The sequence below is a fragment of the Megascapheus bottae genome, chromosome 1, assembly GCF_031878675.1.
Source record: "Megascapheus bottae isolate mThoBot1 chromosome 1, mThoBot2.hap1, whole genome shotgun sequence".
In the NCBI taxonomy this organism is placed as follows: Eukaryota; Metazoa; Chordata; class Mammalia; order Rodentia; family Geomyidae; genus Megascapheus; species Megascapheus bottae.
The window spans coordinates 31557943-31563780 of record NC_143509.1 but is presented as its reverse complement, the minus strand read 5'-3'; the positions used below and the strand labels follow the sequence as shown (position 1 = coordinate 31563780).

The window sequence follows — 5838 nt, the reverse complement described above, 5'->3', positions numbered from 1 at the left end:
CCATGGCTCCAAAATGAAGGAATCTCCATTGGCCAAGACAAGGGGTAGTAGGTGGCTTTGCATATTCCGGGCCAAGTCTTCTATGACTGTGTGATCTTCGATGGTACATCTCCCCTGTGTAGACTCCATTGATTAAAATAAAAAACAGCTGCATCATTCATCATACTCATTTGATGGAAGGAATGAGAGGGCAGTATGGTTGGATAGTAAAAGGGCAGGTCTAGTGACAAAGCCCTGGGTTTGATCCCTTTTATTACAGAAAATAAGCAAGAAGAAAAAAAACAGAAAGGGGAGGGGAGGGTAAGGGAGAGGATGGGGGAAACAGGGCAGGTGCCAGCAGATCATGCTTGCAATCAATCTTAGCTACTCAGAAGGCTGAGATTTGAGGATAGAGGTTCCAAACCAAGTTGAGCAGAAAAGGTCCATGAGACTCTTATTTCCAATTAATTATTAAAAAGCCAGACGTGAGGCTGTGGCTCAAATGATAAGAACTCTAGCCTTGAACACAAAAGGTCAGGGACAGTGCCCAGGACTGGCACCAAAATAATCATAAAAATATGAATAAGAGATTCGTATTAATGATTTCTCACCTAATTGAACTTTATTACCTTGAATGAAATTACTTTACCACAGAACTCCATTAGAGGATGTCTCAATGTTTTAACACATCCTTCTCCCATTTTCAAATTGTATTTTGAACAATAAATGCATATAAACACTACGTTATGAGACTATTTATTGTGGTAGTTTCTCCATAAAGATTGTCAGTGCCAGGATTGTGACTTTCCTTTCAATTGATGGTATGTAGAGAACTTCTTAGTCTCTGTGGACTCAGTCTGCCCTCTGTGTAAGTATGCTGGCCTGGTGGTGGGAAGAGCAGGCAATGACAGCGTGTGGCCTTCACCTTTTTCTTACTGCAGAGTCTTTCTTCTCCCAAATCATCTTAAGGAGGTTGTGGCTGCTGGGTAACCAGGAGATTCATCTCACCTGCATTTACTATGGGTGGGGAAAAAAAGTTAAAATTTTGCAAAAAGCAATGTTATTAGACTGTACTGTGATACATTATACCAGTCTTTAAGCATTCGCACACAGTGGAACCAAATGTGAACACTCTTAGAAACACCAAGTTCATAACATCTATGTGCCTCTGATCATATAAAATAATGGATTTATTGAAAGAAACTCCAGGAAATGGAAACAAGAGAGTTTTTCCTTTTTGTTGTTGGGTTTTTTTGTCTACTTTTCTTTTCTGTCTTGTTGGTTTGTTTATCTGACCTTGGGAGGACAAGGGTGCACAGAAATGAAAGAACAACGGGCAAACAAATACAGCAGCTGTATTTGCTGGACACTTGGTAGAAAATGAACTAAATTCACCTCCTAAGTGGGGGTGGGAGGAAAAAACTGGGAGAGAGTGAGGGAAGAGGTGACAATGTACAAAAAGAAATACACTCTTTATCTGACTTATGTAACTGCACCCCCTCTTTATATCACCTTCATAACAATTTTTGAGGCTTTTTATTGAATTTTATTGTACAGGTGATGTACAGTTAGTTACATAAGATGAGCACATTTCTTTTCAGTGTTCTCCCTCCCCTCAACTTCTCTACCCCCCCTAATTGTAAAGTTCATTTCCAAAATTCCAACATAATGTTTAGTGGGTATCAGTGTTGCACTAGTCCACTGTTTGTCCCACCATTTCTTTTACTTTTTTTTTTTGGCCAGTCCTGTGGCTTGAACTCAGGGTCTGAGCACTGTGCTTGCGCTTCCTCAAGACTAGAGCTCTACCACTTGAGCCACAGAACCACTTTCAGCTTTTTCTGTGTATGTGGTACCAAGGAATAGAAGCCAGGTCTTCGTGCATGTCAGGCAAGCACTCTACCACCAGGCCAAACTCCCAGCCCTGTCCCACCATTTCTATGATTTCCCTTGCCCAAATCAGAACCTTGTATACAAGACAAAGGGTACCAAAAATCAGGAACTGTGACCACAGAGAATAAACCAAAGGAGAAAAGAACAAAAGAGAATAACGGCAAACAGCACATTAAAATTGAAGAAGAAAATTTCGTTTCCACATCATAGAGTTCATTTCAATTAGCATCATTTAATATGGTCATGTACTTCTTAGTTATTGGGCTATTGTGATCCTCTGCTAGGAGTATCCTAAGTGTACACTATAATAACCCAGCCATTTGGGGGGGGCCCAAACACCCCAGAAATAGAATCACCAGCACTCAGTGAATGGAGCTATGAGTCTGTTTAATAGCAGTGCAGGGGTTACTCTCCACCTTCAGGCTGATACAGAAAGCGGCCCAACCTTCACTGTGGCTGAGGTTTTAAAGGTTAAAAACCACACACAGGTGGCAATCACCTTATGATGTCTATAGGAAATAACCACAAGGATGAAATCACAAGCAGGTGGTCAAACAAGTCAAGCATTTTAACCAAAACCACTTAGCAGCTAAGCCTGCCAGTTCTTCTTAACAATTTTTTTAAAAAATTTAAAAAGAAATAATACTAAAAAACCCCAAAGAATAAGTTATAATAGGGCCAGTGGATACTTAAAACCATAGAGAACTTTGTTGCCCATACTGAGGTTTGAACTCAAGCCGCGCGCACCCTCCCGGAGCTGTACTTCTTAAGACTAGCATTCCAGGCTTGAGACACAGTTCAAGGGTAATTGGAGATGCAAACCCTCACACACATTTCTGCCCTGCGGTTTGAATTCAAGGCCTGGGCACTGTCCTTGAACTTTTTTTGCTCAAGGGTAGCACTGTACCAGTTGAGCCACAGCTCTACTTCTAGAGTTAATTGGAGATGAGTCTCATATAGACTTGCCTGCCCCAAGCTGGCTTTGAATTGCCATCCTCACATTTCAACCCCTTGAGTACCTAGGATTATAGCTATGAGCCACCAGTGCCCAGCTATAATACTTCTTATTCCTGTGACATACTTTTGCCTTTGCACAGGGCATATCTATAAACCACTGGCATCATTACTCTTGACATACAGAGCACTAGACATCACAACTGTAGGTCAAATAATTAACTCAAACAGGTTTAGAGTATGGAGCTGATTTTCATCCAGGACTGACAGGACAGAATGTGATGGCACAAATTGCATGTTATTCCGTATTGGCCAGGCCTCGGTCAGGATGCTCACCTAGCTACTTGAGAATCTGAGACAGAAGACATACTTTGGAGTCCAGAAATATGGAGGCAGGCTGGGAAAATGATATGGAGAAGTCATCTCAACAAGACATATCAACTGTGAGGCACTACTGCAAAACCACATATGCTTAAGATGTAAAACTTTGTTATTCCTAGAATTTTTCATTATGATTGTGGACAGTGAATCACTCACACATACCAACACCCCTTTAAATAAAATTTCGAATAATGTATCATGTTGACAAAAAAAAATTAAAGCAGGTAAAGATCAAACCCCATCTGAAAAAAATGGAAAATACAACTTGTACCATGAATCTAAAATGCTCCCAAAGGCTTTAAATTGAAGCCGCAGATTCCCTGATGGATTAGGGAAGTAAGTGTAAGATTACAAATCTTACTCATGCATTAAATCTCACTCACTGATAAATCCAAAATGAATGGACTATGAAGTAGACTGCAGGGCCTGTCTGGAGGAAGTGGGTCAAGGGGGTGGCACTTGCAGGGGTGTATCTATTTCCTGTCTACCCTGGTAAACTGCATCCCTCTGCAACAGGCCCACACAATGACATTCTGCCATATGACATACACATAACATACAATGACTTACAAAAAATAATTCTAGTGGAAGTGGCACTTGGCTCAAGGAGTAGGGGTGGTAGCCTTAAGCTGAAGATCTCAGGGACAGCGCCTAAGCCCAGAGTTCAAGCCCCATGACTGACCAAAAATAAATACATAAATAAATAATTCTATTCACCAATGAGAGGTTAAAAATTGTAAGCACCATTTTGTAGTCACTAACTAACTGCTAATTCTGCTCTGTAACACGCTTCACTGCCTTATTGCTGAGGCCCTATGTTGTGCTGTGACCCTTCACCCAGTTTCTGCCCTAATACCAGGAAATGTCTAGTGCAAAGCAATGCCAGGAACCACAGATGGCGACTAAGAGGTCAATATCTCTAATACCACAACACCCCTCCTGGGGTCTGTAATCACCATCTAGACCAGAAACCCTGAAGTTTAGCCCACACCCCCTTGAGTCACCCTAGTGGTGTCACCCAACCAGCTCAACCCTTGAACCTCACCAATAATTTGTTTCTGATCCTTTCCCACTTGGTAGCATGCCAATCATGCTATAGAGTTGTTTTATCAATTTCCCAGGGTGTATGATGATTTGTTACAAGGTACTATGATGTGTGCTTAGCCCCTGTCTCCCCAAAAAGAATGTATAAAAGATGCTGTACCCCTGAGCTCAGGGCCTCTCAGTGTCACCGACTGTGGCCGTGTACATGGGAGACCCAAGCTCCAGTTTGCAACCAAGACTCCCTTGCTTTTACTTTGGTGATGGTCTCTGATGGTCTTTAGGGACAAATCTTCCTGAACTCGAGCATAACACCAACGCAAACCATTATTGGAGAAGCACTATGAGAATAAATGGACATGTGAAATGGGAAGACAATTCTTGCTCTCAGAATACATGAAATTCAGAAATGACATTGTGGTTCAAAGTCAGCTCAGGCAAGAAACTCCATGTGTCTCCTATCTCCAATGAGCCAGCAAAAAGGCAAAAGTGGTGAAAGAGAGACAGAGAGAGAGAGAGAGGGAGGGAGGGAGAGAAAAAAAGAAAGGGAGGGAGAGAGAAAGAAAAGGAGGGAGAGAGAAAGGGAGGGAGAAAGAGGAGGGAATGAAAAAGCAAGAAAGAGGAGAGCGAAAGAAAAAGAGAGAAGGTAAGTTTATGAAGTACTTCTCTTAATTTCCTGGTTGACATTTTATAATGAGCCCCCCTCCCCTGCACCCTCAGAGCAGATCTACTCCTCTGTGCTATGCCAGACTCACCTGGACAGAAGTGTTGTTGAATTGTCTCTTCTGCCTCCCTTTGATTTTCCCGTTCTATCCATTTGATCAGAGAGGGTTTGCTGACATGACGTCCTCCTGGGATGGAGAGAGACATGTAAGAGACATATGTGCAGAAATGATCTCAAACCAGGCACAGAAGCTCGTATCTGTAAACCTGCCTACTCAAGAGGAATGATATCTAAGAATTAAAAATTCAGTGTCAGCTCAAGCAGGAAAGTCCATGAGACTCTTAACTTTTCAACCAGCAAAACACCAGAAGTAGAGATGTGGTTCAAGTGGTAAAGTGTCAACCTTGAGCAAGAAAGCTCAGGGTCAGTGCCCAGGCCCTTAGTAGAAGACCCAGGACTGGCACTCACAGGCATGCACGCGCGCACGCGCACACACACACACACACACACACACACACACACACACACACACACACACACACGTCTGGTCTCCACTTACATAGAAATGAGGACTCTGGCCCCAATGGGTTTACCTTACCTACAGAGGCCCAGGTCCAGCATGACATCTCTATAAAACTTTCTCTGAGAGGACTCAATGATTCCCACTCTTTCTTGGTGAAGTTCACAGACACATCCTCAAAAGTCACTGCATTCTAAAACACCAACAGTCTACCTATGTAAAGCACATGTCCAGCTCCTCCCACATCCTATCCAAGCCCCACCCACACTGCATTCATGCCCCGCCCACAGCACCACCCCCATCTCTACAGAAGATTTGTCAAGTTCAGTAGTACAGTGCTGACCAGCTTCCTAAAGACCAGACGGAAAAGTCTGGACTCAGGCCTCTTCATCGCCCCTTCCCTACTTAA

At 42.8% G+C, this 5838-nt stretch overlaps 1 long non-coding RNA gene across 1 annotated transcript; it reads right to left on the bottom strand.

The window, feature by feature from the left end:
- Positions 1 to 779: 779 nt before the first annotated feature.
- Positions 780 to 5595, bottom strand: LOC150068864 (uncharacterized). Its single transcript, XR_016537099.1, has 3 exons — positions 5508 to 5595; positions 5001 to 5096; positions 780 to 996 (listed from the first exon to the last, which is right to left on the bottom strand). It is a non-coding gene; the product is annotated as an uncharacterized LOC150068864 (long non-coding RNA).
- Between the last annotated feature and the right edge of the window lie 243 nt (positions 5596 to 5838).